This window comes from Mustela lutreola, chromosome 1, assembly GCF_030435805.1.
Source record: "Mustela lutreola isolate mMusLut2 chromosome 1, mMusLut2.pri, whole genome shotgun sequence".
Lineage (NCBI taxonomy): Eukaryota > Metazoa > Chordata > Mammalia > Carnivora > Mustelidae > Mustela > Mustela lutreola.
This window is the reverse complement of record NC_081290.1, coordinates 237,706,653-237,718,323: the sequence shown is the minus strand read 5'-3', so window position 1 is coordinate 237,718,323 and position 11,671 is coordinate 237,706,653.

The following is an 11,671-nucleotide window of genomic DNA, read 5'->3' as shown; positions in this document are numbered from 1 at the left end:
AGTGGACAAACTAAGTAAGAGAGGCTCAATATTAGACCATGATGAGTAATATGAATTTTAAGGTTGTATTTAAAACTCCAAAACATCTCTTCAGGAGAAAATCATTTTTGACAAAGGATAATGATCAGACAATCTAAGATTTCTCTGAATCACTAAAAATTAAATGAAGATGTTTACAGCTTTGAGCTCAACATCAAAAAACCAAATGTTGAACCATGATAGACTATGGACCCTGAAAAACAATCTGAGGGTTTTGACGGGGTGGGGGGTGGGAGGTTGGGGGAACCAGGTGGTGGGTGGGTATTAGAGAGGGCACGGATTGCATGGAGGTATGGTGCAAAAACAATGAATACTGTTATGCTGAAAAGAAATTTATAAAAAAAGGAAAAAGAAAAAGAAAAAGAAAAGAAATTAAAAGAAAAAAAAGAAAAACCAAATGTAAGTCTCAAAAATAAATAAATGAATAAAAGGATCATTGATGCAACAAATAGAGAATCTTAATTAGAAACTCCTACTGTCAAAGGGAATAAATGGTACAAGATGGGATCGGGAGGGAAACAAACCATGAGAGACTCTTAATCTCACAATACAAACTAAGGGTTGCCCGGGGGAGGGGTTAGGGAAAGGGTGGTTGGGTTATGGACATTGGGGAAGGTATGTGCTATGGTGAGTGCTGTGAAGTATGTAAACCTGGTGATTCACAGACCTGTACCCCTGGGCCTAATAATACATTATATGTTAATAAAAAAATAAAGAAAATTAAAAAGAAAGAAACTCCTACTGTCATTTAATACAACCCAGCACTGTGCTTTTCAGAATAAGTAAATGTAGAAAGTCATGAGAGGTATGAAGACAATAATTCAAATTAATGGAATGAATCCAAGACATCAGGATAGTTGTTCCCTTTCTTAAAAAAGAATCTGAAAGGAACTGAAAACACATTGAATTGTTTTCAATATACTCTCAAAAAAGCCCTATAAGATACTAAATATTGAATAAGTAGTTATTAAAATTACAGTCATAGGTCAGAAAAGACAGTGGTGGCTGGGGTGGGGTGGCAGTGAGGATGGCGACCATGATTATCAAAGTAAAAGACTGTGAAGCATAGTGTTAGAAACTTAAGAAAACTGAATTGGTGAATTAGAATACAAGTTTGAGAAATTGTACTCACATTACTGAGAAAAATTTTGAAAATATGAAAATAATGAGACGAATTATGAAGTAAAGTTTAGGAAATAAAATCAATTTGATAGGCATTCCAGAATGACATGACAAAGAAAAGAGAGGCAGTACTCAAAGTACTAGAGGAAGAACGAACATTTCTGAGCTAAAGGAAGGCATGACTTTTTGAACTGAAAGAATCTCTAGGTACAAAACAAAATAAATTTTAAAAGGTTTATACAAACATTTCTTTATATTAGTGAAAGTTCTTCTTTAAATTTGGAGATAGGTAAAATTCTGTTAAGTAGCTGGACTAGAAAATGATAAAAATAAAATAAAATTAATTTTAAAGACCTCTATAAGCCACAACCAAATAAAAACTTTTGTCCAACTGCAAAGGAAAAAAAAAAATCAGAGAACTCTTGTTCTAGAAAGAGGGGAGTGATGTGCTTTTCCTTATTCTTTCCAGTAAGTATAACTAAAATCCCTAGACATTACATGTGAAAGGAGCATAAGAAGATTCTGAAAGATGGACAGAAGTTGGAGGAGCTAGGTATCTCAGAACCCACGGACAGTAATGGTAGTAAGTCCATTGGGATTTCATTTTGCCTCATATAGCCCAGACTACTTTCTCAATATAATATGAATATCTATGCAAAGTAATAGCCAACACTACACTTGCAATTAAAACATTAGAGCAGAGATTCTTCAATTTGGGAGATCATGCAATATTTTGAGACACAATATGGAATCTCTCTCCTTCAAAAAATATATAATATTGCATGTATTTTGGAGAAATTCTCAGATCTTCTGAAGTCCTTCTGGGGACTCCCAACTTAGCTTCACAGTAAGTTTTGGAGATTTTGGTCAAAGCAATTAGATCAGGAATACAAATAAGAAATATTGGAAAGAAAAAGATAACATTATTATTAGAAAATTTAAAAACTATCAATATTAAGTAGTTCAGTTTGTTGGCTAGTTTCAGGATATAGCAAATAAGTGGTTTTCCAATATTCATGAAAAAAAGTTAACTAGGGAGAAAGTTTCACCATATCATTAAAATACAGGATACCATAGAATAAGCATGTTAAAAATTGACATGCCATTATGGAATGTAATGTACTTATGTAATGTTAGAAAAGTGTCTTAGACAAATTGAGTGCCATATTGTCTTTATGAAGAAAACAACACTATTATAAAGATGTTAATTATCAACAAATAAAAAAATTAAACGAATTCTAAAAACATTAAGAAAAGTAGAGCAAGGGATGCCTGGGTGGCTCAACTGGTTAAGCAACTGCCTTCAGCTCAGGTCATGATCCTGGAGTCCTGGGATTGAGTCCCACACCTAGCTCCCTGCTTAGCAGGGAGTCTGCTTCTCCCTCTGACCCTCCCCCTTCTCATGCTCTCTCTCTCTCAAATAAATAAAACCTAAAAAAAAAAACCTGAAAGAGAAAATTAGAGCAAGAAGTATATACACCAACAGATATTAAAGCATATTATAATACTACTTCACAATGTTTTATTATATTCTCTTAACATTAAAAAGTTTTATGTTTGTTTGTGTGTGCTGTGAAGAATTGTACTTTAGGCAAATAATTGAAACAGAATGATTCCCAGCAGCAGTGCATATACAAAACAAATTGAATAAGCAGCTCTGGGGTAACTTGAGGGGAAAATAAATGTCACATTCTCACCTTAAACAATATACCAAAATATATCAAATATGGATAACTTAAGGGTAAATAGGAAGCCATAGTTGAATTTGAAAAGAAAAAAAAGGTATGTTAACATTTACATTAGCTTTTTGAAGGTCTTTTTCAGCATAAGCTCTCAAACAGAATCTAAAAAAAATAAGATTCATTGATTTGAACATATAAAGTTAAATGTTTGAACATTAAAAGCCTAACATAGAAATTAAAGATACATTCCAAATAGAGACAATATATATAAGATAAATTTCAAGAGATTGTTGCAGTTTATCCAGGAGAAATTTAGAGAAATCTATAATCATTCAATTCACATAATCAGAAATCAAATGCCAAAAAAAAAGAAAAAATGTTCAAAATCATCAGAAATCAAATATAGGTTTTTAAAAGAGAGATTATTTTCCTTAAAAATTTAAAATATTAATTATTTGTGTAAAAGTGAAAGAATATAAATATTTGAACACTGTAGGTCCAAATGATAAGTGGGTTTCACAGTATGTATCAGAGACTCTTTGAACTAGCAATTCTAAGTCTTATTGAGCAATACTATAACTTATTAAGATTAGGTATAAATTTTATCTACTAGAATTCTCTTCTCAGCTTTATTTACAATAGAATAATTGAAACAAACAACAAAGGATGTCTAAATACATAAAAATCAGTGAAATAAATTATACTACATCTATACTATGGAATGCGATGAAGTAATTTTTTTTTATTAGTTTCAGGGGTAGAATTTAGTCATTCATCAGTTGCATAAAACACTGTGCTCATTACATCAAGTGCTTTTCTTACTGCCCATCACCCAGTTACCTTATCTCCCACCTCCCCTCCAGCAGCCCTCCGCTGGTTTCCTAGAGTTCAGCACCTCTTAGGGTTTGCCTCCCTCTCATTTTTCATCTTATTTTGTCTTTTCTTCCCTTCCACTATATTCATCTGTTTTGTTTCTTAAATTTCACATGTGATTGAACCCATATGGTATGGAGTAATTTTAAAGTATGTCATAAGACTGACATGGGAAAATATTCAATATGTCTTGCAAAGTTGATGTATTAGGCTACAAAAGAGTATGTTCAATGTAAGACATTTATTTCAAAATGAAAATGTATATATATATGCATACATGCATGCATAAATAGGCACATAGGAACATTTCTATTCCTTTGTTAATATCTTAGTGGTATAATTACAAGTGCTTTAAGTTTCTTCTTTGTATTTTATACTTTTTATGCTGGCTACAATAAAATACACTGTTTTTTATTTGAAGAACAAATACTTGGACATAATAAGAAATAAAATACTTATAACACAAATAGACCCATAAATAAAAGGGAAAAATAAATGACAAATAAGAAAATATTTGCAATAATGGCAACAAATAAAAGCATTTGTCTACTTGATAAGTAATGAGTCATATAAATAATTTTTTAAAAGACATGTTCCCCAAAAGAGATATATAGAAGACTCAAAATTTTATTTCACCAAAAAGCGCCAATGGCCAGTAAGCATGTAAAAATTGTTCTATTTGTTATGCTCCACAAATAAGTGAAACCATATCATAATTGACTTATTTGTGGAGCATAACAAATAGCATGGAGGACAAGGGGAGATGGAGATGAGAAGGGAGTTGAGGGAAATTGGAAGGGGAAATGAAACATGGGAGACCATGGACTCTGAAAAACAATCTGAGGGTTTTGAAGGGGCGGGGGTTGGGAGGTTGGGGGAACCAGGTGGTGGGTATTTGAGAGGGCACGGATTGCATGGAGCACTGGGTGTGGTGCAAAAATAATGAATACTATTATGTTGAAAAAATAAAAAATAAAAAAATAAAAAACAAAAAAATTGCTCTATTTTACTAGTAATAAAATTAAAAATTAACATAGAAATTTAATTTCTTCATCAAACTTGAAAAATTGAAAAATATTGAATGCTAGTGAAGGGTGGTTATAGTAAGCAATATCTTATTTTGTTTAGGGCTTTGTAAATTAATAGAGTCTCTCTAAAAATCAATTTGGCAACAATTGTGTGAGGATTATTTGCTGTTTATACATTTTGATGCAAGAACTCCCCGGTAGAAGGAATGCAGGCAGTGATTTTACATGTAAGTTTGTTCAGTGCCAATCATTAGTGATAACTTGGAAATAATCGTTAATAGATAAACGAATGAATCATTCAATTACAAAGTATGAATTTAAGGAAATATCATGCAGTCTTTTAAGTAATTTTGAAGAATATTTAATGCTGTAGTGTAACAATCACCATATAAAATTAAATGAAAAAATAAGATGCCAATCCTGCACACACATGATAAATTTCTAATTTTGTAAATATATGCTTATAGAAAGAGGCTGAAAGGGTATATGCAAAATTTAAGTGATCTACTTCAAATGGTAAAAGGTGGGGATTTATTTTCTTATTTTTATTTCCTATATTTCTAAATTTTCTATAGGGAGCAATATTTGTTATATAATAGCAACAAAAACATTATGAATGAAAGTGTTGATAATCACACTGATGACCAAGCTGGCAATGTTGACTATCTAATAGATTTATGCTTTGTGCTTTACATTCAGTCTCTCATTTTCTTCTTACAACTATGATTTAAATGCTATCATTATCCTTTCTAAAATCAGTGATGAGTAAATGTAAATTCAAAGCAGATAAATAATTTTGTAGTTAAGAAACCTTTTAATTGCATGAAAATTAAGTGACAGAGCCATAATCAGAAAAATTTACAAGAGCAATTATGAGGTTTTCAACAAAGCATACAGAACGAACACAACCTAAACTTTAAGTGTCACTTTGGTCCTTCTTCTGCTTCACTGTTGAGCTTCTTACCATTTATTTGAAAGATCAGTTTCCTCTGTCTCTGTGCCTTTGCATATGACATCATTTCCGCCACACGCACTCCTTTCTCCACCTGGCTAACCTTCCTTCTAATCCTCAAAATTCAGCTCTGTCTTTTGTGTGGTGCTTCCAAAGGGACTAATCATCTTTACTTTCCCATACCCTTTAAAAATATTTCAATTATTCAGAAATTACAACTACTTACTTACACCTAGATCTGTAAGCTCCTTCAGAAAATTAACTGTCTCAACCATCATTATAGGAGGAAGTCCAGTATCTAGCCAGATGAGCAATTAATGTGCTTTAGGAGGACAGGTTGAATGAAAACATGAACTGACAGTTCATTCTTCCCGGAGTTTCCATTCATTGGAATTCTTACTTTTCTCAATGACTGCTCTCCCTTTAGTCAGAACTCCACTTTCATTAAAAGCTCCATTTCAGGACAAAATGTAGTGTTTGGTGCTGGTGAAGAGGATTGGAAATGTAGAGGGAGAGAGATGAAAGGGCCTGCTGGGTTCCCATAGAACTTCTGGAAACTACTGGGGATGAAGAGATGGGATCCAGAGTGGAAGGTATCACAGAACTTGATGGGTCATGATAGGCCCACAAGGTCCTTTCCACCTTATCCCTCCAGAATTTCTGCAGGAACATTTCTCTGCTAATCATTTGACTGACTGCCCCAGGAGTAGGAATCAACTCTTCTAGGCCTTCTGCTCCCATAAAGTTGTGCTAAAGAAGTAGTGTACTCTGATGTACTTGCTTCATGAATGTTCCATTGAGGCAAGTCTTCCCTGAGTTAATCAGAGGAAAGTTGAATGTGGAGGAAGTATATGTCCTGTGGAGGCTGCAGGTCTGAGTCAGAAAGCTTTAGAGGACAAAGTGGCAGAGAGGCGGGGAGGACTAGTAGTCTTAATCTTTTTGTATTTTCAGATCTCACTTATAATACAGCAAGAGAGGACTGATGAAATTTTCCCAGTATGGACACAGGAATAGATTGTGGTGCCCTTCTAAACTGTGCCAAACCTGGTCCAGCTGAGCACCTGAACTTGGAGAGGGGTCTTTGGCTAATCTGGCCATTGGCAGAAACCTTACCTGTGCCCAGTAGGGAGATCTGCTTTGCTCAGCTCTGCCTCACACCCATACTTCGTGCTTGCCCTTGAGTGTTTGAAGAGCTCTGGTTCTGTTGTCAGAAGAACCAGAAGAGGAACCAGGGAAGTCCTACTCTCTATTCTTCATGAGGCATTAGGGCTGGACTCAAAGCCAGGTCCCTGCTGCCTTCTGCAGACATGAGTGAGCACACTACATGGGCTGGCCATACACCCAGTCCTGACTTAGGAGAGTTAGTCCCAGCTATGCCTCTTTTGTCCTCAGAGGCAGATAAAGGGCTGGCACTTGTATTTCCCCCAGGTGTTATTGGGCTTACCTTAGCTTCCCTTTCTTAATGGTGCCTGACCTTTCTTGAATCTATTGTCCTTTGAGACCACGACAAATTTCAGATGACAACAGTGTGAATTTCAAGAAAAGAAAAGAAAAGAATAACAAAAACAAAAAAACTCTTGGCTAAGGGGAAGTATCGTTTTGTAGAATAAAGCACTAAATTTAAAATCAGAGTGACCTAAGTTTAATTCTAGAATTGGATCTCTCTGGTTTGTGATACTTAGCAATCTTTAAAAATTTATTTATTTATTTTATTTTATTTTTTTAAATTTATTTTTTATTTATTTTCAGCATAACAGTATTCATTACTTTTGCACCACACCCAGTGCTCCATGCAATCCATGACCTCTATCATACCCACCACCTAGTACCCCAGCTCCCACCCCCCGCCTCTTCAAAAACCCTCAGATTGTTTTTCAGAGTCCATAGTCTCTCATGGTTCACCTCCCCTTCCAATTTCCCTGAACTCCCTTCTGCTCTCTAACTCCCCATGTCCTCCAAGCTATTTGTTATGCTCCACAAATAAGTGAAACCATATGATAATTGACTCTCTCTGCTTGACTTATTTCACTCAGCATAATCTCTTCCAGTCCCATCCATGTTGCTACAAAAGTTGGGTATTCATCCTTTCTGATGGAGGCATAATACTCCATAGTGTATATGGACCACATCTTCCTTAACCATTCATCCGTTGAAGGGCATCTTGGTTCTTTCCACAGTGTGGTGACTGTGGACATTGCTGCTATAAACATTGAGGTATAGATGGCTCTTCTTTTCACGACATCTGTATCTTTGGGGTAAATACACAGTAGTGCAATGGCAGGGTCATAGGGAAGTTCTATTTTTAATTTCTTGAGGAATCTCCACACTGTTCTCCAAAGAGGCTGCACCAACTTGCATTCCCACCAACAGTGGAAGAGGGTTCCCCTTTCTCCACATCCCCTCCAACACATGTTGTTTCCTGTCTTGCTAATTTTGGCCATTTTAACTGGTGTAAGGTGATATCTCAATGTGGTTTTAATTTGAATCTCCCTGAGGGCTAGTGATGATGAACATTTTTTCATGTGTATGATAGCCATTTGTATGTCTTCATTGGAGAAGTGTCTGTTCATATCTTCTGCCCATATTTTGATATGATTGTTTTGTGTGTGTTGAGTTTGAGGAGTTCTTTATAGATCCTGGATATCAACCTTTTGTCTGTACTATCATTTGCAAATATCTTCTCCCATTCCGTGGGTTGCCTCTTTGTTTTCTTGACTGTTTCCTTGGCTGTGCAGAAGGTTTTGCTTTTGATGAAGTCCCAAAAGTTTATTTTCACTTTTGTTTCCTTTGCCTTTGGAGACATATCTTGAAAGAAGTTGCTGTGGCTGATATCGAAGAGATTACTGCCTATGTTCTCCTCTAGGATTCTGATGGATTCCTGTCTCACATTGAGGTCTTTTATCCATTTTGAGTTTATTTTTGTGTACAGTGTAAGAGAATGGTCGAGTTTCATTACAGAACGGGAAATTAGAGAATCGACTCCATTTACTATAGCACCAAGAACCATAAGATACCTGGGAATAAACCTAACCAAAGAGGTAGAGGATCTGTACTCAAGGAACTACAGAACACTCATGAAAGAAATTGAAGAAGACACAAAAAGATGGAAGACCATTCCATACTCTTGGATCAGAAGAATAAACATTGTTAAAATGTCTATACTGCCTAGAGCAATCTATACTTTTAATGCCATTCCAATCAAAATTCCACCGGTATTTTTCAAAGAGCTGGAGCAAATAATCCTAAAATTTGTATGGAGTCAGAAGAGACCCCAAATCTCTAAGGAAATGTTGAAAAACAAAAATAAAATGGGGGGCATCACATAACCTGATTTCAAGCTTTACTACAAAGCTGTGATCACCAAGACAGCATGGTACTGGCATCAAAACAGACACATAGACCAGTGGAACAGAGTAGAGAGCCCAGATATGGACCCTCAACTCTATGGTCAAATCATCTTCGACAAAACAGGAAAAAATATACAGTGGAAAAAAGACAGTCTCTTCAATAAATGGTGCTGGGAAAACTGGGCAGCTATACATAGGAAAATTTATTTATTTTAAAAAATATTTTATTTTTAAGCCATTTCTATACCCAACTTGGGACTCAAATTTACAACCCTGAGGTCAAGAGTTGTGCGCTCCACAGACTGAGCCAGTCAGTCTCCCTGATGCTTAGCAATTTTTAAAGTTTATTTTAAAAAATCAACATGGAGAATATCATACACATCATACAACTGCATATATTCTATGAAAAGAAAAGTTCAAATATATAAATAAAATTTATTATATACATTTTCTATAAAGATATATAGAAAATTGATAGTAGTTGCCTTTGAGCAGGGAAATTGGGTACTAGAGATCAGTACTGAAACAGATACTTTTTTTTTCTAAGATGATTTTTTTAAGACCTTATTTATTCATTTGACAGAGAGAAAGAGCACAAGTAGGCAGAGAGGCAGGCAGAGAGAGGAGGAAGCAGGCTTACTGCTGAGCAGAGAGCCTGATGCAGGGCTCGATCCCAGGACCCTGAGATCATGATGTGAGCTGAAGGCAGAGGCTTAACCCACTGAGCCACCCAGGTGCCCCAGATATCTACATTTGATTGTATATAATTCTATACTGGTTCAATTTTTTACTTGAAGAGTTGCAAAGATAGAGCAAGGATTCCTTTTTACACTCCATACAGGTTTCCCTAGTTTTAACATCTTACAGTTCCTTTCTCAAAACTTAAAAAATTAACAGTGGTACAATACTATTAAGTAGACTTCAGGCGCTATTTGAATTTTTTCTTTTTTTTGGGTTATGACAAACTTATATTTTTCCTGAAGTCATGCCTTGCTTGCAAGAAATTTAGAAAACACATATTGAACAACTTTTATATGCCCTGAAGTATGATATAAGTCAACAGCAATCTTGCATAGAACCTTTGAGATATCTGTGTCTGGTTGGGGAGAGTTGATCTGCTCCAATACGAACTGGTTTTCCCCATTTCAGATGCAAAACTGTTGTCAGTGAACTCCAATCTCCACCTTTACCTGTTGTCTTGGGTCCTCTATGACTCTCAACTTCTTCCTTCATTGTTTACAATTTATTTTTAGGGAAGTATATACTCTTTTAAAAAGTTTGCTGAGAGATCAAATTATTGAGACAGAAGATAGATTTGTTTTAACCCTCTCCATGAATGAAGTTGTGGGCAACTATAATATTCTATTTTGAAAATTGCTCAATTTTCTTTTGGTTTGTTATTGAGAAGCTGAAAGTCATTCTGGTTTATGACACTTTTTTTTTTCACTTCAGAGAAACTTGTGAACTTGTTATATGTTTTGAGCATAATCTGAGGGGTTTGAAGTGGCGGGGGGCATGGGAGGTTGGGGTACCAGGTGGTGGGTATTATAGAGGGCATGGATTGCATGGAACACTGGGTGTGGCACTGGGTGTGGTGAAAAAATAATGAATACTGTTTTTCTGAAAATAAATAAATTAATAAAAAATTAAAAAAAAATAAAGAACATTTCTTCTAGCCAAAAGTCTTGTGTGATCACATTAAAGGATTTCCTGAAACCCTTCAGGTGAGTTGATGAAAGTATTATAGTATTTGGCGTGGGCTATTTGAATTTGATCAGGTTCCCACAAATGTTTCTTTTCTTTACCAGGATTCATTACAGGATACTACCTTGCATTTAGTTGTCATATATTCTTACTTTTCTCCAATATGAGATATTCTTATCTCCTGCTTTTTCATGATTAGAAGGGTTTTTTAATTTGGTTTAGTTTGGAGTTGGGGAATAATACCAGAGTTAAGTGCCCTTCCTGTCACATACATTGGAACGTGCATGACATAAACATGACTAATCACTACACCTTTCCACATTCTATTCCTTAGAAATGAGTTGCTAAGTCCAACCCACATTAAAAGAACAGAAATTTATCTCCACTTTCAAAAGGAAGGAATCTGGCTGAATTTTTATCATGTGCAATATTTGGTGTTTTGTTTTGTTTTAATAGATAAGAGATATCCAAAGCAAAACAAAACTAACATTCTGGTTTCCTCCACTGATGCCTAACCTTGTGACCTGGAAAAAATTATTCATGTCTCAGTTTCATATATGTAAGGTGCCCAGTAAGGACATATCAAGAAGGAAATGAGATAAAGTATAGAAAAAACATGCTAGGCCCTGGCAAGTGTCATATACAGTAAGGTTCCATTAAGATGTTATTTGACCTGGGACTTGAAAGTTGCCATCAAGGACGGAAGGAACATTCTAGTTGACTATATGATGACCAACATCACTGCTAGTACTGCCACTAACATCATTTCTGCAGTTTCTGACTTAAATCTTTGTATATACAAATCCTTTGTTTTGTATATTATTCTTTCTATTTTTACTTGGTTAGCTCCTGCACACTCTTCTGATACCAGTAAATATCACTTCCTTAAGAAAAAGGAAATCTTGCAGTGTCTGATAACATGGA